This window comes from Cornus florida, unplaced genomic scaffold (genome assembly GCF_030987335.1).
Source record: "Cornus florida cultivar Cherokee Brave unplaced genomic scaffold, ASM3098733v1 CherokeeBrave_3.0.0_Hap2_Chr06, whole genome shotgun sequence".
Classification (NCBI taxonomy): Eukaryota; Viridiplantae; Streptophyta; class Magnoliopsida; order Cornales; family Cornaceae; genus Cornus; species Cornus florida.
In genome coordinates, this window is record NW_026775576.1 from 18059158 (window position 1) to 18083240 (window position 24083).

The window sequence follows — 24083 nt, forward strand, 5'->3', positions numbered from 1 at the left end:
CTTATATTCTCTTGCAATTTTGGCCTTTATATATGTTTGTGTCATGTATGTACGATTCAGTGGTGTTAGGGGTTTGTCAGTAGGTTGGTCCATTTGTGCTTTTTGCCTATAGATTCAGTATAGATATATTTGTGTGACCCAATGCATGATTGTGACCCATATATGCCAAATATAATGATCTGGTCTCCATTTAAATTGGGGTTTTATGCTATAAAGTTTGGATTTTTATATACACATATGTTTGTTCAATGCAATATTGTGGGTTGATTGACTTTATTAATTTATTGTTAGGGTTTTGTAAACAATAATGGTCCCTTGCCTTTATGCTTTATCCAATGCATTATAGTGGGTTGATTGACCTTATTTATTGTGAGGGTTTTGTAAACTATAGTGGTCCCATGTGTATAGAAAATGCGGAGCTTTATATTGGGTCCAAGTGCTACAAACAGTACCTCAGAATAATTGTGTTTTGTTTATTTATACTTTTGATGGAATGTTTCTATATGTAATGTTGGGTCCATGTCTTTATTATTTATATTATTTATACACTAACATTATTTTTAGTGCATGACATGCATATTGCATGATGGATCCATAGATCCCGCTCTGATATGCATGCATGCTTGTGACAAAAGCTTATATAGTTGTAGTTTGTGATGTCTTTATTATTTATATTATTTATACACTAACATTGTTTTTTAGTGCATGACATGCATATTGCATGACGGATCCATAGATCCCGCTCTGATATGCATGCATGCTTGTGACAAAAGCTTATATAGTTATGGTTTGTGATGTTTTTATTATTTATATTATTTATACACTAACATTATTTTTTAGTGCATGACATGCATATTGCATGACGGATCCATAGATCCCGCTCTGATATGCATGCATGCTTGTGACAAAAACTTATATAGTTGTGGTTTGTGATGTCTTTATTATTTATATTATTTATACACTAACATTGTTTTTTAGTGCATGACATGTATATTGCATGACGGATCTATAGATCCCGCTCTGATATGCATGCATGCTTGTGACAGAAGCTTATATAGTTGTGGTTTGTGACGGCTTATATTTGTATGGTTGTTTAGTAAATGGGGAAGACATATATACTTCAATTGCATCATTCGGGAAAGTTAAATGAACGCAACAACTATGTTGGTGGTAGCATATAGCTAGTTGACAATGTGGACCCTGACATGATGTCTTACTTTGAATTGGAAGACATGGTGGATATGCTATAGTTGGGTGAGAGTAAAATGTTCTATAGAGATCCTATTGGTGGGCACTTGATGCAGATAATTAATGATGGGAGTGTTATGCAGATGTTTATGGCCTACAACAGCTCATCTTTGATTAAGATTTATGTCACTAATACTGAGAATAAGGATTATAAGTTTAGTGCACAAGTTCAGCATCGGTGGACAGAATATTTAACCCAATCAATGGATGACAGTGACCATGTGCAGCCTAATAGTGAACATGTGCAGCCTAACAGTGAACATGTGCAGCCTAACAGTGACCATGTGCAGGCTGCAAGTGTTGAAGAAAATGTGCACAATGATGTCTCAGTTGATAAAGAGGATGAAATATATAATGGGGAAGATAGTGAAAAATTAGATGATGTCTCAGTTTATGCACCAAGTGATGAGCTATGGAGTATCCATAGTGACTCAGATGATGAGATACATATTCCTTGCAAAAAATCAGAATTTATTGCTAGGAGGGAAATGGGAGAGAAGGAAAAAATATTAATGGTGGGAATGGAGTTTGCTACATTTGTAGAATTTAAAGATGTGTTGAGAGAGCATGCTATCAAGAACAAATATGACATCAAGTTTGTTAAAAATGATGGAAAAAGGGTCACATGTATATGTAGAAATGAGTATGGGTGGAGGATACATGCTTTAAAGAGAAAATCAAATGGTGCCATTGTGATTAGTACATTCAATGATGAACATAACTGCTCTGAAGTTCAAACAAGCAAACTAGCAACATCTTCTTATCTTGCAAAGAAGTATGTGCATAAGTTTAGGAGGGACCTTAAGTGGAAAAATTCTGGTTTTATGGGTCATATTATTGATGATTTGAACCTGCTAGTTAGTAGGTTCAAAATTTATAGGGCAAAGAGGAAATGTCAGCTGATGATTGATGGCACACATGAAGATCAATTCTCAAAAATCAGAGAGTATTGTTAGTTGGTATTTGAGACAAATCCTGGAAGTGTTGCTAGGGTTGATGCATTTTTGGAGCCAGAAGGGAAATCTACAAGGTTTGAGAGACTGTTTTTCTCATTGAATGCAATGTGGAGAGGCTTTAAAGATGGTTGTAGGCCATTCATTGGCTTAGATGACTATTTTCTAAAAACTCATTGCAATCAATATTTACTAAGTGCTATTGGTAGAGATGGGGACAATAGCTTCTATCCCATTGCAATTGGTATTGTGGAAGGAGAGACAAAGGAGACTTGGGATTGGTTTCTGGACAACCTTATGGATTTGCTTTGCCCCCACAAAGAAATAACGTTCATTTCAAATAGACAAAAGGTATGTTAGAAAAGTATTTTAGTTTTTAGATAGTTTAAAATTCTTTTACAGACTTTCAGTTTAAAATACATTTTCAGATAGTTTAAAATTTCATTTACTGATATTATGATTTTATTATAGGGTTTGGTTGACACACTTGAGAAGCTTGGGTCAGATCACAGATTCTGTGTAAGGCACATGTATGACAACTTCAAAAAGAAGTTCCCAGGAGTTGAAGCAAGAGTTATGGGATGCAGCAAATTCTTTCACAGTGGCAGACTTTCAGGGACACATGCAGAGAATCAGGGAAATTAACACCGATGCATATGATTGGTTGGCCAAGATACCCCCTCACCTGTGGGCTAAGTGTAAGTACTCAGAATGGTCAAAGTATGACCTTAACAGCAATAATATGTGTAAATTATGGAATTCATACATACTAAAGGCTAGAGATAAACCCATCATCACCATGCTTGAAATGATTAGAAAGTCCTTGTTGAGGAGGTATCAAGAGAAAAAAGAGTACATGGAGGGGAAAATAGGGTTATTGTGTCTAGCTCCAGCAGCTCAGCTAAAACTGAACAAGAGGAACTCAGTGAGTTATCCTGCTCACCTCTTTGGAAAAGGCATTTATAAGGTTGAAGATGGAGGAGTGAATGAGACTGTTAATTTACATTAAAAAAAAAAAAAAAAAAAGCTGTACTTGTAGGGCATGGGATGTCACAGGTATCCCATGCAAGCATGCATGTGCAGCTATACAAAAGAGAAGAGGGGCAATTCTTGAAGACTTTGTTGACCCATACTTTTATAAGGAAACATTCTTGAAGTCATATGCAGGGATGATATATCCACTGACATTGAGAAATATGAGAGAAGTAATTGGGGTGGTTCCAATTATTCCTCCTATAGCTAGGAAACCCCCAGGCAGACCAAAGAAATTGAGGAAGAAAGCTTGTGATGAAGGTACATCAAGTGGAAAATGTGTGTACAAACAAAGGGCTCACCTTATTTGTGGAAAATGTCAATTAACTGGTCACAACTTAAGGACCTGCAAAAATGAACAAGTGCAGAGAGGACCACCTAAAAGCAAAGGAGGTAGACCCAAAAACCCTCAACTTGGAGTATTGCATGTTCAAAAGGCTACTGAAACTGTTCTTAATGGCAGTGGTGGTGTTGGGAGTAACAGTGCTATGGGCAGTACTTCAGTGAGTGTCAGTACTTCAGTGAGAGTGAGAGACATTGGTGTTGGGAGTAGGAATGGAATTGGTAGAATTCTTGGGAGTAACAATGTGTTGGGAAGTACTTCACTGAGAGGTGTTGGTGGCACTACTATGGGGATGCATGGGACTGACAGTGGTGTTGGGACTAACAATGCTATGGGAAGTAGAGGTGCTGTGAGAGGCAGGGGTGGTAGAGGTGCTGTAAGAGGCAGGGGTGGTGGCAGTCATAGGGCTGTAAATGTTGATATTGGTGCAGGCAACTTGACTGATGTCCCAGTGATGGCTAGTGGGATCAACAGTGAGGTATATGCATTGATTTATATTAAATTTTTTATTTTTATTTTACAAGTGTCGTCAACTCAACTTTAACTTTAACTTTACCATCTTTATAGGTTATCAATGTTTCTCAGTCTCAGATTGTTGACATGCCACATACACTAGGGAATGGTACCCAAGAAAGCCAAGATTGGTGGTTCTAGGTAAATGAATTTTTAATTTTACTTCTTTTCCATTCAAAACACATACTTTGCTTAGGGCATTTTTAATTATCTTGTACCATTTATTTGTTACAGATTCCACTGTCTAAAACTACTGCCTTTGTTTCATCTAAGTTTTAATTTACTTCAGTCCAAGGTGTTGCCTTTTGCTAGTGGACAGTTAGTGGACAATATGCGACTTGTATGGTATATCTGAAGTAATCTTTTGTGTATTTGATTCATGGATTAACAAATGGACAACTATTGTTTTTGTTTTTAATATCTGTTTGACTGGGTGCAATATTTACGTATGTATGGAGCTGCAATATGTATGTATGTATGTATGTACTGTGTTGTTGGGGAACTATAGAGCTGCAATATGTATGTACATTTTTAATATATGTATGTATGTATGTGTCTGTATGTGGAGCAATATCTATGTATGTTGTTTGGGAACTATGGAGCAAATTATGTATGTCTGTGTTGTTGGTGGTTGTGATTATTTAACTTATTGAATGTTGTCATTCTGTGGTGCAGGCTATAGTTGGTCATTTATTGAATGGTTGGTCACCATTGAATGAGTGGTGCAGTAGGTCTGTGTATATGAGTGTTGTTGGGTACAATGCTTATGTATGTGAGTAGTGTTAGGTACAATGTGGTGCATGTTGTAGTTGTATCTAAAAAATAAAAATCAAACAGGTTGTAGTTGCTTTCAAACAGGTTAGACTTGCATTCAAACATGTTAGCCTTGCATTCGAACATGTAACACAAGTAAAGAACCACAAAACATGTTTTTGTTTACAATGTTTCACATTACTAACTTGAACAATACAACACAAGTAAAGAACCCCAAAAGAAAATTGAGAATGGAACCATTAAGCTGAGGTAAGCATCTTTTTTTAGGTTGGGCATATCCTATGTGCTTCATCTCTCTTAATTCAGCTATCATGTTTTCCATCTCTAAAAGCCTATCATCATTCACATTCATGGTTCGAGCTTGACCAATTAATGGAGAATCAGCTCTTTGCAAGTCCCGCAGCTTTCGTATCTCTGTCATAAGATCCTAAATCAATTTACGGTAATAATCAGGTAATTCTTCATCTTCCCACCTCAAAAAACCACATGAACCAGTCCTGTAGTTGGCGCACCCGTAAAACCTTCTACCAGGATTTCGTTGGGTACATGACCTCTCATATGGGTAACAATGACTTCTTGAGCTTGAAGATGATGGCATGTTTTGGAGTAAATGAAAAAAAATTCTGAGATAATTAATAACATAAATAGTGTGCAGTTATGGATAAAGAATGAAATGGAGAAATGGAGAAATAAAAAATTAAACAAAGGGAAACAAGAATTGAAGCAGACATGAAGCAGCCATGCATAGAGAGAGAGAAAGAGGGGGAGAGAGAGAGACGAATTGGGATTAGGTGCTGGGGCCTTTTATGCACAATGCTGAGGGACTTTTATGCACAAATTGTGAGGGGCAAAATGGGAAACAAAAGGGTAAAATGGGGTTTTAAGTTTTACTTTTTGTAAAAAGTTGTCAAAAGGACCGGTCATGCATCTTTTTTAAATTTTGTGGACTTGCATGCACTTTTTCAAAAAGTAGGGACTTGTTTAGCACAAAGTCTATATATCCGGGGTTTTTTTTGCACTTAACGATTAATTTTTAGAGAAGTGATACTTGTGTTGATTTGATATAGTGAATTATTTATGAAAGGGGTGGGTCACATATAACAGTTGTGGGTTATTTATGCACACTACAGATTCGGAATAAGAAATTGTCATCCCATTCAATCCAATTAGGATGCCCCCAGATCTAACATGTCTCTTGGGAGGAGCAACATGAATCTCAAAATTATAGGTGTATTCAATACTCCAAAATAAAAGGGAAATTGACATATGATTGATTTTATAACAAATGAATAGAAATTTCTAGTTGTATATTGTAAAAAAAAAAGATTTTTTTTTTCTTTTGTGGAATTAATTATTATTATTATTTTTTTCTTTTGTGGAATTAATCATTTTTTTTTTCTTTTCGAAAGAAATAATGTTTATGTTCAAGTAAACAAATATGTCATGTCATGGTTATATAGGAGTTTATCCATTGCATATAGGCTTTAAAGACATCATGGCATAACTGTGGAGGTGAAGTCGGACCCAAAATATCGAATGGAACTATACATAGACAAATAAATCTTCTATGACTGCAACAAATTGGTGGAAGAATTACTTTCCTTTTAGTCATGTTAACTTCAAATTATAACTATTAAGGAAAATGATATTTACGCAGATGGATTTGACATATTTGTTGAGCAGAATCTGCGTCTAGTTGGCAAAAAAGAAAAAAGAAAAAGAGAATTCAGGTGCATTCATCTTTCCATCCCTCCTCTCTCTCTAGCCTGAGCAATGTTCCACCTCCCTCTTTTGGGTCTTAATGGCTCGGGAGACTGAAATTTAGAAATCAATAACAAGCAATTTTATAGTATTTTGTATGGATAAAGCTATGTATAGATAAGTTAAATCGCAAAATTTGTACCTAGAACACATCAAACACATACAACAATTAATTAATCCACCCAAAATAAAATTAAAGAGCAGAGATCTACGAGAAGCAAGGACTGATGGTTCAGGCGAGATGGAGGAAAATTTATTTTGGACTATTTCTTGCTTGCCTGAGTTCTACGCCAAATTGGGGATGACTCCTCTCGGTAGCTCCACCACATGCCGATCAAGACTCATCGTCGGTGCGCCACAATTGGGTTATTGCACCTCTGCAACTTCCGGCATCGACCTTGTGGGTCAGATTCCACCCAACACAATCGAAAAATTGACTTAGCTCCAAGTCCTCAGCCTTAGTGCCAACCGCCTCTCCGGTCAGATTCCCTCTGATTTCTCTAATCTAAAGCTTCTCCGACGGCAAGTGCGTCTCACCAGTGCTCTGTATCGCCGCTTGCGAGCTCGTTGGAGGCAGGGAATTTGACGTGATGCCTACCGGTGACTCCCTCCTCGGTTTTGCCTTCGAGTATATCACCACCGCCACAACAAAGGTCTCATCTGCAACGATTGTTGCAATTTGCGTCTGCGGAGCGCTTCTTCTCTTTCTCTTCCTGATTCTCATCATTTGTGTGTGGTCTCTATTGTTTCTCAAACAATTTTTCACCGTATCGCAACCAGATCCAAATATATTTTCACCATATCACAACCAGATCCAAATATATTTTCACCATATCACAACCAGATCCAGATGTACTACTGCAAACGAACAACCATCGCCACAGACATGATGAGAATTAGAAAGTGAAAGAGGATAAATTGTTTTCATTTTTTTAGTTGTCAGCCAGCTAGTTGCTTACCTGGACTGCCACCTATATTCTGACAAACCAATCGGCCATGTATCACGACCCAACTATTAATGCTTTTTAAAGGAAGTAAAAATAGAAAGAAAAAAAAAAAAAAAAAGTCATCATTTGACAGAAAGGAAGTAAGGAGGGTGGCCTACATCCTTTTATCTCGCCATAAATAGATGGAAGAGAAAGGACAAAAAAAAAAAAAAAAATAAAAACTACTCTATAAATATAAAATAATATTTTACCATATAATTATTTTTAATAAAAATATATATTGCGTCATCCATCAATTTAATAGTTTCTTTCATTCAACCAAGCCAAAAGGGTATTATTGAGTACAGTTCGCTCAAATTTTAAGTAAGATTTTTTTTTGGAACCAAACCAATTTTAACGTATTCATAAAATTTGGAACCGAATCGAACCATTTAACCAAAGAAATCAAACTAAACCAAATCGTGAAAAATCGGTTTGGTTTGGTTCGGTTCGGTTCGGTTCGGTTCGGTTTCACAGTTCTTTTTTTTTTTTTTTTTTTTCTTTCTTGTTACATAAATATTCATATTTCAAGATCCACATGCATAATTATAAACCAAGTTACCAACACAGTAAAAAATATTAATATATTTAAAATTTTTAATTCATTCTTTTCTATCACTTCTGGAACTGAAATGAATAAATTCAGAATTACTAATAACCTAATATATTTAGAATTATTAATTCAAAAACAAACAATTAGCCACAATTAAAAATTGAGCTACTAAAAAAAAAAAAATCATCTAACAAATTGATAAGACCTAAGAAAATTAAGAGTGGAACATAGTTGTTACAAACTTTTAAGTAATTTGAATTGTGCGATTATATTATATTATATATACATATAATTTAACATATATATATATATATATATATATATATAACATAACATAACGGTTCGGTTCGGTCTAATTCGGTCCTAAATAATCTCAAACCGTGACCAAATAGTACATGAGTCTTCGATCTTCCCCAAACCAAACTGTCCGGTCTGGTTTGGATTTTTGGTTTGACTGAATTTTTGTGCATCCCTTATTTTAAGTAGTTTTATAATCAATCTAATTGTCTGTTTTATTCAACCAAACAAAAAGGATATTATTGAGTAAAGTTCGGTCAAATTCTAAGTAATTTTATAACGTGTTTTACCCTCGGCTATAAGATGAACTATTAGGAATGAAAAAAAAACAATAGATTCGAGTTCGACTAATCTTTAATGATTTTAAGGTGGTTGAGCATTTAATCTATGTATTTGAATTTCAATGATAACGTGGAGTGGTAAAAATTCTGAGTTCATTGACAGGAAACCACAACCCAATCTATGAAATATATGCTCAATTCGCAAAATTTTAATGTGTTCAACAATAGTCTTGACGAGTTTCAATAACATCAAGATCCCCTCCATACTCAGCACACTACTTCGACAACACAACAACAATGCAAACACATTTACTTTGAGGATGAACATGTTCTTCTTGTTAAGCAATATACAAGGTTAGTATTCCACCTCTTCCACATATTCTCACGAAAGGCACAATGCTCTAAGTTGGTATGTTGTCTGTTTGAAGTTACAACACTCTTCATTTGATCAACTTTATGCTTAAATAACCAGGGGCATTTTCTTTTTCACAAACACACACTGCGAAAATGCAGTGTTTTTAGATGGTATATGTTGCCTGAAGTTACAACACTCTTTCATATTGTTGCCTTTCTGCTTATTATATATCTACACCCCCATGACACCATATATCACTCATCATCCTTGCTTCAATGGAATAGTCTTAAGCCTCTGAGTAGATTGTGGAATCAACACGTTGCTCATTGAAGTACATCGATCCGGCAGTATCTCTGGTGCATAATCTTCCATTTTTTACAGCAATGTCATTTCATTCAACACTTGGTATATATCTTTGGATTGAGGATGTGATTCATCTGCAACCAAAAACTCGTGAACCATACCCTACACCTCTATTGAGCTACATCCAGGAGTTTTCTTAATACCCCTCTCTCTCATCATACTCCTAACCGTCCTCATATCAACCCATCTTCTGTCATTAGCACAAATACTTGCAAGAAGCACATAAATACCACTATCTTTAGGATACAAGCGTAGAAGTTTTTCACCGGCAAGCTTACCCAGTTCAACATTCCCATGGATTCTACATGCATTCAGGAGAGCACCCCAAGCAGCTTCATCGGGTTCCATTGGCATTTCTTTTATCAATTCATAAGCTGCATCAAGGAGCCCAACTTGACCAAGTAAATCAATCATGCTTGAATAATGTTCTAGTTTTGGCTTTAACCCAAAAACCTTCTCCATGTTTGTAAAATATTCCCAGCCTTGAGTAACCAATCCACCATGACTGCAAGCCGACAAGACACCTACAAATGTGATTTCATCAGGCTTGAATCCCATACTTTTCATTTGCTCGAAAAGGGTAAGGGCCTTTCTAGCATGCCCATGAGAAGCCCATCCAACAATCATAGAATTCCAAGACACCAAATCTCTCTCCGGCATTTTATTAAAGAGCTCCGCAGCCGCATCAATGAACCCACATTTGGCATACATGCCTATAAACGCATTAGCTAGAATTACACTAAGTTGAATCCTTTTTTAGTTAACATAATAGTGATGAATCCATTGTCCCAAATCCAAGCACCCCGATTGAGCACAAGCATAAAGTACAGATACCAAAGTGCCCTCTATAGGAACCAAACCAGCTTTTTCTATGTCATAAAATAGTTCTATAGCTTCCTTTGGTTGATTGTTTTGTGAATATCCGGTTGTTTTGTGAATATCCTGCAATCATTGCATTCTAAGACACCACATTTCTGTATGGCATTTCATCAAAATACTTCCTTGCCAAATGTATCTCCCCATTTTTGGCATAACCATTGATCATGCTAGTCCATGAGAAAACATCCCTTGTTTTCATCTTGTCAAAAATCTCTCTTGCAGTGATCAAGCAACCACATTTTACATACATATCTAACATGGCATTCATCAAATTTAGACTAAATTTCACATTCTTCTTTTCTACATACTCACGAACGAATTTCCCTAAACTTAAGTCACCACTCTGAGAGCAAGCCGAAAGCACTGTGATCATAGTAACTTCACTAGGTTCAACACTACTTAACAACATCGAGTCAAAGAGCCTCAAAGCCTCATGTGGCATTGTAAAGTTTCCAGTTTTTACCATTTTCTATTTTCTGGAATTTTTTGATTTTTCGAAGGTAATTTCATCTTTTCCCGCTTTGCGTACCGAACACCGTGGGATTGTGCCAGTTGTGTCTAAGAGTTGGTTAGGGCATTTCATTGAGTTTAGGACTCTTGAAAATGCAAGGGTTGCCATTTCGGCATTTTTCTGTTTATCGGGCCGAGAGGTTCCACGCGAGACCCATTATCAGTTTAATTGAGTACAAGAATTTTATTTTGGGTCCATTACATTTCATGCATTTTATTTGATGCAATTATACGTGGATACATGTCTATTAAATGGTTGTATTATGTTTTATTTGTGTGTGTGTATATATATATATATATATATATATATATATATATAAAAGTTAATGAGAAAAGATTTTTTTTAGTGGCTTGTGAGATCCGCCACTTTACATATGTATTCTAATCGCCACAAGATCATTATAGACTTCCATTTTTTCCATCTCCCAGCCACGTTTTCTCTCTTCCTCTTGGCTTCATTTTTTTTTTTTTTTTTTTTTTTTTTTTTTTTTTTTTTTGTCACAACTTCAACCTTTGATTTCTTTCTTAATTATTGGAATTTCTGGATGCCATTTGCGGCAAAACGGAGAGCACGGCGAGATCTACTCATTGATGTAAGGAATTCATTATTTGGTGCATCTTAGGAATTTCAAATATGGGACCCATTTTCGGGGTTTTCTTCCTCCTTGAGGTAGGGGTGTTCTAATTTGCAATCTCATAGATTCTTGTGAATTAATTCCCTATAATTGAAGTATAGCATGTTAGATTGTAAATTTTTCTTGAGAAATTGGCATGATGCTAGATATATGATGTGTATCTCTATGTGGGTTATGTGTAAATAATATATTTGTATATGATTTGTTGGTTGAATATGGAGAGCATGCCTTTGTGATTATATCCTTGTTTAATATGTATAATTGTCAAAACTTTGTTGACCTAAAGCATGCTATAAATTCATGAGAAAATTCTTCTTTAGTATGAAATGTTGTTACGGTTTGATGATGTGAAAATTATGGTAAATTGTAGAGTATGAAGCATTCATGCATCCATTGGGAAAGAAAAAGGGAAAAAGTATTTTCTTAAAACCAAAGAAATTGTTTTTAGGAAGCATTTTTTAAAGTGTTTGTGAAAAATCGGACGCCTAGGATGGGCCTAGTGGTCCGTGGTGTTAGTGTGGTCTAGAGGGGAACTAGAAAGAGACTCTAGTGTGGTTAAGCTACCTAGGCCCAAACGACGCCATGAAGGTGCTATGTGGTCGAAGAAAACTAGCCAACCCTCCCTTCGTGACGCCTTGGAGGTGCCTTAGGTCGGATCGTACTAACGGTTTGGAAGTTGAAACGGTATTATTTCAGAAATGGGGAGCGACATTGTATGGCATTGCATTGGGATACATTGTATATTTGGTGGTTACATGACTTGCATAAGTATTTGTTGATTATTATCATTACTTTACTTATTTTTCCCGAGGCATGATCCCATTTACTTCTACTATATTCCTTATGTAGATTCACGAGGTCATAAGAGGTGCATCTTAGACACTTCCTACTGAGCTTTATGCTCACCCCATTATTTTAACATTTTTCAGGTTTGGGAAAAGAAGGGGCGGGCAACAACTCATTGTAAATTTAGACTAGACTAGAACTCTTATTTTGTTATCTTTTGTATAGAAATATGATCATGTACCTTTTATAAAAATTAAGTGTAACTTGTACAGTGTTGTAATAATAGAATTTGTGTAAATAAATATATTTCATGGACTATAACTTAATTAAAATGATTCCTTAATTGGATGAGATGGAGGAACGGGACATTTTATATATGTGTGTTGATTTTGGGGATGTTGTATATTATTGCATTGTGCATTGGGATATGATAGATTAGTTTTGAGGTCCAGTGAGGCCATTGCATTTTTATGTATTTCAACAAGTTGTAGATGGACTTTTTCTGCGGAGGTCATGCCGAAATTTTATATATTATTATTATTATTATTATTATTATTTTTTGTATCTTTTTGTGTCGTTACAAATTTGGTATCAGAGTAATGGTTTAAAACCTAGTAGGACAACGGGTAGAGGCCTACCTAGGGTTGTATAGAAGGTGGATTGCATTGTTTATGTGTTAAAATGTTTGTTATCTGAGAAGCATGCTTACTTGCTTAATTGTTTATGTGTTTACAGTTTTAAAAGACATGCTTATTTGCTAAGTGTTCACATGCTTACGTGTATAATTCCTAAATGTGTATCATATGGCAATGACGATGAAATGTATACATAATTGAAAACATGTTAATTGTGAAAAGATGACAATGATGAACAAGATGTTTACTTTTCACATAATGATTTAATGGACCCGCTGTTTAAATTGATGGGATAGGACACGGTCGTGTCAAGGTATATGTTTCGGCTATTTTAAACATAAGTATGCATGTATAAGAGTATGTGGTCGAGCATGGGATGGTTGTTAGTATAGTAGTATACTTGTCGCGGCATAGCTAGTTATGTGAGTTTTAACCTGAGTAGGCGAAGAGCTCGATTGCTCCAACATTGTTTGGGTGTTGGTTCTTATCGAACGAATGGTGTAAGTCTTTAGCTTGTGGATCGAGCTATTCGGTGCATGGTTGCTTCAGTTTCCTTGTTGTTTTTAAGGCGTAGTACTTGGGGCACGACCTTCGAATGATTGTTATGGCACAGTACGATGTCCAGGGTGAGATGTATGAGTTTCATATGTTGGTGCATGTGTTCCTGTGATCGTGGAGGTCAGGTCTATGATGTAAGGTTTTCATGAGGTGTGTATGACTTTTAGAAATTAGTGTTTGTGACTTAGGTCGCGGTTTGGTACAGGGGTTCTCTTCGAACTGGTTTGTGGTGGGTGTGATAGAGGTTGCTTGAGTTACGAGTGTAGTCTATGGGTTGTAGACGTGTATTTAGAGTATTCTAGTACGGTCCAAGGAAGCGTGTTGGTTACGACTGATAAGAAGATTTGTTGGACTCTGTAGGTCTAGGGTGACGTAGGCATTGACTGGAGTCATGCCAGTGCCGGATGACCGATTACTGGATGTAGATCATTTCATGGTCTTGTAAGAGTTTGTTCTAGAGGCTGGTTTGTCGAGGAGTGATTCTCATTTTGGATAGTTACAGTAGTGTGTTATAGGTAATCGACTCTCGGTGAGTCGGTTGCATGGCTCAGTCGATGAACGGGGTTTTGGGTTGGCACGGCTATCTAAAAGGTCTCAAGGTGAGGTATAGTGGTCAGTTTTAACTATGTAGTGCAGGGTTGCATGATAAAGTAGGTAGTATAGGGTCATTGGAGTGCTTGGTTGTTTGTGGATGAAGTGATAGCTGGTGAGTATTGTGTTATCAAATTAATTGTGTTTTAAAATTTAAAAGTTGTGGATTATGGTTGTATTTCAGATTGTGTCTGGAATATCAGGAGATAGTGCTTGTTATTTGAGGATCCGGAGAGATAGACTATTGATTGGAGTGATTGGGATGAAGTTGACCTTGTAGGTTAATTAGTAACCCCATTTGATTTTTGTCAGGGCCAAGGATGTGTTTAAGGAATGGGAATAAAAAAATAAATAAATAAATAACGATGTTGAACTTAGGGTATAAAGTTTTCTTGTTCAGATGTGTAGATTACTTAGAAAGAGTGGTTTGATGTTGTCGGTTAAGCGTTAATGATTGATTGCATCATTGATGGATTTAAGGTGACAGTTAGGGGTTGAGTATTCTGGGTTTTTGCTTATTTTCTTTGGGGATTTATCGGTATGGCATTACTGTATAGAGGTTCTTTTCTAGTGGTAAGTACTGGTTGTTGTGGGGAGTATCGAGAGTAATGCTTATTCTCTTGTTATGATGGTATTATCTTAAGGATGTTTGAGGAAGAATCCTTTGGTAGTGACTTGATGGTTCGGTGGGAAGGTAGGGTTAAACTGTTATTTGGAATGAGTGGCAGTAGAGGTGTTATGGTATGATATCTTAGCATTGACGAGTAAAATCATTTAAGGTATGATCTGAGGATGGATTAGAGATTGTAAGTTGTTTGTTGTATGTCGTCAGGTAGGTGATGAGGTTGTGCGCTAGTCGAGGCAATTGTGGACGGTTTAGTCTTTAGAGCCAGTGAGGGCGGTGTTGCCATATAGGCATCTTTTTCTTTTGGCGAGTCAGTGGGTTATTGTGACTAAGGTCACAGGTCTTATATGCGCGGTGTTCGAGGTAGTGTCGCCCGGAAAGGTAGCGATGGAATGGGTCGTAAAGTATCATTTTATGGCTTAGAGGTTGTCATTTGGGAGTGATGAGTTCCAGATAGAATGGGATGCGGTGTCTAATGTACTGTGATCATTCCTAGTGTTTGACGGTCCATTAGTGTACTGTGATCATTCTTAGTGTTTAACAGTCCGTTAGTGGCGAGCTCGCCTAAAATTGTGTTCGTATTCCCGTATGTGTTTCCAGTTGGTTCTTCTCCTTGTGTGTAAGGAGTTCATTTTATCTCAGGTGAGATTAGGTGTCCACGGTTGGACGATTGATGGACAGGGTGTCAGGTGCATTCAGGTACGAGTCATCAGTCCCTTGTGAGAGCGGAGTTCGTTACCCTTCCGTTTGTTTTAGTCCTGGCAAGGACGTCGTTGGTTGGGAGTCTTGTTCTCCATTTAGGAGTTGTGTGTGTCCGCGGATAGGCTGAACAGTGTGTAGTTTGTTATGGTGTTAGAGTTCACCGGTAAAGGTTTGGTTAGATGAGTCGACTCACTCCCACGGAGGGAGGTAAAGTCTTTGGATTTAGTTATGCTTGTTCTGAGAGTGGTTTTAACTGGTGGAATGTGAGGCACGGGTTGCCGAATAAGGATTGTATGTTTTCGGTGTTTAGCATCAGCGGTGATGGCTAAGAAATGTGTCATAAATGGCAGTTTGAAGATGATTAGGTGATGTGAAGTGAGTCGTGTACACGGATGTTTCTATAGGTGTTTGATTCGAGTAGTGCCTTAAAGACAAGTGTTGGTGTTGTTTGAGTGCTTTGCAGATAGAAAGTGAATGTATGATTACATTGAGGAATAATGGAGATGATTGACTTTGGATTTGAGGTTTTTGGCATGAGATGGTCGTGTTGTGTGTTTTGACGAGGTAAGAATTGAATCGAGTAATGCTATGAGTTGTTTAACTAGTATGGGTGTTACGAGGAAATTAGGGATCTTTTGTGCTAGTTGATGACTTTGACGTTTAGTGCCGTGTTGTTTTTAGCCTGTTATGAGTTGCATGATTGAGGAATTATTGAGATTCTTAGAGCTGGTATGTGACTGTATAGTTGTTGAGGTTATGTGGAATGATGGATGGATAGTGAGTGGATTTCATGATTGTTTTGTGGACTGTGTGAGACGTGTTTAAGGTTTGGACCTGAGGATAGGAACGACGTATGTGTTGAGACCGAATCGAGAAAAAGAATGGCCTAGCCAACCATTACTCCTGAACCACGACATCGGGTCAAAGGTCGATGATTGTTTCAAGTTGTCACAAATAGTAAGAGTATGATATTGGGCGTTGTGTCGGTGGGGTGGTATGACTTCAGGGAGTTATTTCGGGTGACGAGGTGTGTTAGGTGGGATCGAGTGTCCAATCCATTAAATTATTAAAGGTTTTATTTTGAGGATTTGTGACATGGGTACAGGATAATTTGTTTTATTGTTATGGTGATTCATGATTATGTAGTCGTTAGGAGATTCATTATTTAGTCATCTTGGAGATGATAAGTTTAGTGATTGCCGCTTGGTGTGGTTGGTAGTCGTTGTATGGGTATGTAATGGTGTAGTTAAGTGTTGGGTAGTGAGTGTTCGGTCTGACAAAGTTATGTAGATTAGAGTTGAGTTTAATTATGACATGGACGGGGTTCCTTGAGTTTAATTATGAGATGGACGGGGTTCTTTGTCTGGGGTTTTGTGTGTCCATTTAGGGAGGATTTGTGATTGGATGTTGTCATATTTGGTGGTTTAGTGACCGTTCTTCTTTCGGGCTTCAGAGTCTTGCCTAGCAGTGTAAAATGGACCGATGTCCATTTTGAGTCAGGTGTAGGGCCTAGTTGGTCTCGTGTTTTGATGTCAAGAGTAATGAGTACCCTCATAGGATGGTGAGCATTGTGTTTTTGTGGCAGTGGTTTCTGATTGCCCGGTGACTTTTGCTGTCAAAGGCAATACTATTGGTGAGTTCGTGGTCATGTGATTTTGTGAGGTATTCTCAGGAAGGTTTGTGGATGTGAGCCTCCTTATTTGAGGAGGATAAATTTCGAAGACGAAATATTTTAAGGAGGGTAGAATGTAAAGTTTCCAGTTTTTACCATTTTCCATTTTCTGGAATTTTCTAATTTTTCGAAGGTAATTTCATTTTTTCCCGTTTTGCATACTGGACACCGTGGGGGTGTGCCGGTTGTGTCTAAGAGTTGGTTAGGTCATTCCATTGAGTTCAAGACTCTTTGAAATGTAAGGGTTGCCATTTCAGCATTTTTCTGCTTCTCGGGCCGAGAAGTCCCACGCAAGACCCATTATCGGTTTAATTGAGTACAAGAATTTTATTTTGGCTCCGTTACATTTCATGCATTTTATTTGATGCAATAATATGTGGATACATGTCTATTAAATGGTTGTATTATGTTTTATTTGTGTGTGTGTGTGTGTGTGTATATATATATATAAGTTAATGGGAAAAGATTTTTTTTAGGTGGCTTGTGGGACCCGACACTTTATATATGTATTCTAATGACCACAAGATCATTATAGACTTCCATTTTTTCCATCTCCCAGCCATGTTTTCTCTCTTCCTCTTGGCTTCATTTTTTTTTTCTTTTCTTTTGTCACAACTTCAACCTTTGATTTCTTCCTCAATTGTTGAAATTTTTGGGTGCCGTTTGCGGCAAAACGGAAAGCACGGCGAGATCTACTCTATGATGTAAGCAATTCATGATTTGGTGCATCCTAGGAATTTTGAATTTTGGACCCATTTTGGGAGTTTTCTTCCTCCTTGAGGTAGGGGTGTTCTAATTTGCAGTCTCTTAGATTTTTGTGAATTAATTCCTTATAATTGAAATATAGCATGCTAGATTGTAAATTTTTCTTGAGAAATTGCCATGATGCTAGATATATGATGTGTATGTCTATGTAGGTTATGTGTAAATAATATATGTGTGTATGATTTGTTGGTTGAATATGAAAAGCATGCCTTTGTGATTATGTCCTTGTTTAATATGTGTAATTGTCGAAACTTTGTTGACCTAAAGCATGCTATAAATTCATGAGAAAATTCTTCTTTGGTATGAAATGTTGTTACGGTTTGATAATGTAAAAATTATGGTAAATTGTAGAGTATGAAGCATTCATACATCCATTGGGAAAGAAAAGGAGGAAAAGTATTTTTTAAAAACCAATGAAATTGTTTTTGGGAAGCGTTTTTGAAAATGTTTGTGAAAAACCGGACGCCTAGGAGGGGCTTAGTGATCCATGGTGTTAGTGTGGTCTAGAGGGAAGGTAGAGAGAGACTCTAGTGTGGTTTAGCTACCTAGGACCAGACGACGCCATGGAAGTGCCATGTGGTCGGGGAAAGCTAGCCAACCCTTCCTTCGTAACGCCTTGGAGGTGCCTTGGGTCGGATCGCACTAACGGTTTGGAAGTTGAAACAGTATTATTTCAGAAATGGGGAGTGACATTGCATGGCATAGCATTGCATTGGCATACATTGTATATTTGGTGGTTATACAATTTACGTAAGTATTTGTTGATTATTATCGTTACTTTACTTATTTTCCCCGAGGCATGATCCCATTTACTTCTACTATATTCCTTATGTGGATTCATGGGATCATAAGAGGTGCATCTTAGACACTTTCTACTGAGCTTTATGCTCACCCCATTATTTTAATATTTTCAGGTTTGGGAAAAGAAGGGGCGGGCGACAATCCATCGTAAATTAAGACTGGACTAGAACTCTTATTTTGTTGTCTTTTGTATAAAAACATGATAATGTTCCTTTTATAAAAATTAAGTGTAACTTGTTTAGTGTTATAATGGTAGAATTTGTGTAAATAAATATATTTCATGAACTGTACCTTAATTAAAGTGATTCCTCGCAATGGAACGATTCCGTGTAGGATAGTGCTATCTAGAGAGGGTTGAACCCACAAGAAGATAAGTATTTATATTTAGTTTTTAATTTAGTCCTAATGGTTTACAGGTAACTGGTGAAATTGTTTGATTGATTGTCACGATCAACAACTGAAATTAAACTAAAATTAAGTTAAATTAAACTAAATTATTAGTAAGAGAAATGTCTTAGGGCTTTGACTTCACCACAATCATCATATTATGGTTAATTGTTTCAATTCTGGGGATTTAACAAATTATGTTTTTACATGAATTGAACTCAATAACATTCATTCAATTCGGGTTTTAAAGAAAGATGTTTTTATAAAATAGTTAACTATAACCTATCTGCGGTTAGCATAGACTATCCACCTACCTACTCTAACTACTTTAACTACTTTGCAAATAATCTATCTTTCCTAAGCATAGACTATGAAAACATTCTTTTATAAAAAACGTTGGAATACCATTATATGACCTCTATTTTCATGTCCGACGGGCTCCGCCAGATGCTGTCCAATAAGATAGGTTAAGAATAGAAAATAAACAATTATATCTAAGATAAGGTAATAATAGTCTGAAATCTATTTAAAACATTAAAACCAATTAAGTTGTTTCAATTGCTCATATTTATATAATCAAAAGTATAATATACATTAAAAATATACCAAAGTTAAGAACAATCAAACCATAATACTAGATTGGGTTACATCAGTGCCCTAAGAGAGGAATTAGTTACTCATGACGATGTCGGATATCATCTATGTTGGAGTTGTCTCCATCATCACGGACGAAACTTCTCTTCTCAGGATATTCACCTTCTAAGGTTGTGGAAACCCTAAAAGCCACCACCACAGTATCTGTCTCTTAAATAACACGAGAAAAATGGACTTCTTCTATCAAGGCTTACGCCTTCTTTTATAGAAGAAAATAAAGGCTTGGTGGGCTTTTAGGACTTCTGGCCCATCTGGCATGAGATACCACTTGTAAAGAGAACATTCCCGTAATTTAATTTGACATGTCATGGAAGGCTCGAGCTTTGGGAACAAAGGCTCGAGCTTTAAGGTTCAGGCTCGAGCTTTAAGATTCAGGCTCGAGCTTCAAGGTTCAGGCTCGAGCTTCTCAAGATTGGTACTCGAGTTTCACTTCGACACTTAGCCAAATTTCTTTAATTATTTTTCGAAGCATCTTTTTCTTCAACACTTAGAATATTCTCGGGCTTTATCTCTTTTAACATTGCTCAATCCAGGCTTCATGGGCTCGAGCACTAGATATCAGGCTCGAGCTTTAGGAAATGGTGCTCGATCCTTGGGGTTAGGCACGAGGCCCTGGGAGCTTGGTTCTTCATTAAATCAACTCTTTAAATTTTGACGCCTTGTGCTTAAGCTTAAAGGTCAAGGCTCGAGCATCCTATGGTCAAGCTTGAGCACCCTATGGTCAGGCTCAAGCCTGATGGTACAAGGCTCGAGCTTCAATGCATTATAGACTTTTCTTCTTTGACTTGTAAGGCTCGAGCCTCAAGACTTGGGCTCGAGCTTTAAATAATAAATTGCTCCAAACTTCACCATTTAAGCTCTTGGTTTGCTCTGAATGACCGGCAACGACTCTGTAAGCTTCGATATCAGTCTTTTCATCATAAAATCCCAATTTTAACCGTTTATCTGGGAAAGTACCTATAAACATACATTAAACATAAATCAATCTAATAATGGATAGAAGTATCACTTTAGGCTTTAATATATGTATATTTAGGGGCTCGAATATGAAAATATTTAGCGCTCATCACACCCCCAAACTTACATAGTGCTAGTCCCTTAACAATACAGAACTAAAACGCCGCTTTCGTGGGAATCACGGTTGCATATTGCCTATGCAACAAGCCTTCAAACCCTTAGGTTACCTGACGACGGCCGTTCCTATACGTCAAAATAATATAGTGAATGTGTGGTTCAAGAAAAGCCTCTTAGGTCAAATTTAAATTTATAAAAACCACTACTACTAACGTAGCAAGAGTGAGTAGGGATCGTCCCAAAGGATTATACGTGTTGGAAATTAACTTCGACTCTAGTGGATCACAAGATTGCAAAGGAGAGATTGATTGTTTGAATTAAACTAAAATTCAATTAATTAAAATGCAAGAAAGTAAACTAGTGAGAGATAGGGATTTAAGAGATATGAAGAGAGGTCTTAGGGTGTTGGAATCACCACTAAGCTCATGTAATTAACCACTTGCTTTCTATTAATGGGGAATACATTGTTGTGAATAAAATGTAACTACCAATTGCAATATTAAGCATGGATCATCAAATTCATGTATGAATTGTCTACCTAACCGACAAATAAACTAAGTGTAGAACAACCCATCAAATCTAAACATGACCCATCAAACTAGTCACAATTGTAACACACATCAATCTAGAGAATCATGGAATTTGTAATAATAAGCCATAGAATATCAAATCAAGTATAGATTGTCTACCTACCTACAAGCATGAATTAAATTGTAGAACAACCCATCAAGTATAAGAATAATCCATCAAATTAATTTACAAACCCATTCAATGAAAACCCATACTTAGCCATCACTAAATCATTAATTAATCACACATAGACATGCAACCAACATAGAGAATCTAGTGTAGAGATTAATTTCCAAATAATCACACATAAGACAACCTGTAATCAAATAGAGAATCAATAGAAAGAATTAATCCATATGAATCATGTAAGAAATAATTTCTAATTTAATCACACATAGACATGTAAATAAACTAAAGAATTAATAGTAAGAATTAAACCATAGAAATCATAGAAATATACCAAGATTCATTAAATTCACAAGGCTAGAACACTAATCACAACAATATATATAAATCCCCAAAAATAGAAATACAAGGGTTTAGATTACACAAGACTTAGGCTCATCCAAGCCCTAAGTGTAGATTTAGCCAATCATGGAGGAGGTGGATGTGGTCATGAAACCCTCAAGGGTAAGCTCCAAACATGGCTCCATCTTCTTTTTCCTCTTCTTCTTCTTCTTCTTTGAAGCTCTAGAGAGAAAGAGAGAGTGGATCTAGAGATGGGTTCTTGAGATGAGCCTCCACTTCCCTCTTTTCTTCTAACCCTAATCTCTAACTTTTCTAGAGAGAGAAATTAAAATTACAATGTAAAAGTAAAATAATAAAAAGCTCCTTACAAAATGGGTCACTTCTCTTTATATAGAAGGTCATTTTCTTAGCCACTAAGTCAGAAATATCGCCCCAAAAATATCTAATCCCATACTATGTGGTAGGTAGAGTTTTGGGTGCGTGCGGGAATAAAATAGCTCGCTGCCAGCACATTTTCGATCGATCTCAGAAAAGTTGGATCTATCCAACTTGGCAGTTTTTCAGTATTAGCCTCCTTTTGCTCCAAATCCTTACGAAGACTTAGTTTGACTCCAAAAAGGCCTTAAGACACCATTTTTAGCTCGTTTTAACTTTATTAACCTAAAAAGGGAAATAACACGAAATTAATCTAAAACGGGACAATAAGATAGATAAAGGTCCTAGAATATTCAAGCTTAAGGGGTTTAAAAGCACACTTTTCAGCGCTCATCATTACCCCTATTGGATGAGTTGTAGTCTCGTGAGGGTTTCCAGTGAAGATACTCATAAACTTCTCAAATCAGTGCCTTAATTGCACAGTAAGCTCATTCGAACTTGTTTTCAAATCATATTATCCCTACAGTTCATTAATCAGTCAAATATAACAAGTACAACCAATCGTGTAATCAGAAAAACTTTTAACTTCTAATTTTAATTTAACAACCATGGTCCCCATATGTCTGTTTCATCATTCATTCAACAATCTCAATCTCCAAAAAACTTTTTGAAAGTGATCCTACAATTGAACGTGTGGTTTACTATTCATACTTGCATTCATTCCTAGCTATTCCTCAATTCACAGGCAAACTTTTCAAATTCTAACTCCCAAGGCATTTATTTTTTTATTTTTCAAGGTATGCATCTCTTTAAAAATGATACTGTGCAATGTTCAGGTCTATTAAGCTTTCTAAAGCACTTATGTAATGAATTTTTCGCCAATGACTCCCAAACCAGACAGTCTTAGGGCATTAAGTGATAAAGCACCCCTCCGAACTTAACTGTTCAAGCAATCTAGGCAACCTAAACCCCTTATGTAACAAGCTTTCAGCCAATGACTCCCAGACCAGATGGTCTTAGGGCATTAGGTGTCAGAACACACCCCTAAGGACTTAATCACTCAAGCAATCTAGGTACACACCTGAACTTGATAATTTTTTACTTATTTTCTTCACTTTTTTTTCTTTTCTTTCACTCACATTGGTGAATAATTTTTTTCTTTTATTGCATTGCATACATACCAATCTTTTCTATTTTTGTTTTTTAACTTTTTTTTATTTATTATTATTATGCCTTGGTTATCAAAATTATCAAATCTACCTGCTCATCTCAGTTTAACTCAAAACAAAATAAGACTTCTAATATTTACCCCACAGAATTCATACAGGTATAAATATGTGCAAAATGTAGCATTCCAGAGATTAATTTCATTAAACAAGGGTCATCCTAATAGAATGGACCACAGACCACTAACTAATTTCAAATTTTGCAAGAATCCTTTTTCACAATATTTTAACATTCAAACCATATCTAAACAGTATCAGACTGCAAACGGAATATATAACAATCAACAGACTCAAACTCATGCTAATAACATCAAATATCATATCATATCCTTGTGTTAACAAAAATTTCCAAATTTTTCTCAATCTCAATTCCCAAAATTACCTTACCCCCAAACTTATTTTTCACATTGTCCTCAATGTGTGAGAACAAAAGAGAGTTTAGAAAGATATTACCAGATAAGCAGACCAGCAAAGATAGAAGAAAATACAGCTTAGAAGGGTAAATTAGAACATCACCTCCAAACTTAATCTATAATATCTGGCAAAATCAACCAACTCAAAACATACTAGAGTATCAAGCATATGGAGTGAAAACAAAGAAATATCACATAAAGCACAGATAATAACACAAGGATATTATAAATAAAAACATATATATATGAGAAATATCAGTACAATGCTTGTCAAAATAACAGACTTAGGGCAGATATA

The 24083-nt window shown here is 36.3% G+C and overlaps 1 pseudogene; it reads right to left on the reverse strand.

Annotated features, from left to right (window-relative positions):
* Window positions 1-9357: 9357 nt before the first annotated feature.
* LOC132313846 (pentatricopeptide repeat-containing protein At2g22410, mitochondrial-like) overlaps window positions 9358-24083 on the reverse strand; it is a 42891-nt pseudogene continuing 28165 nt past the window's right edge.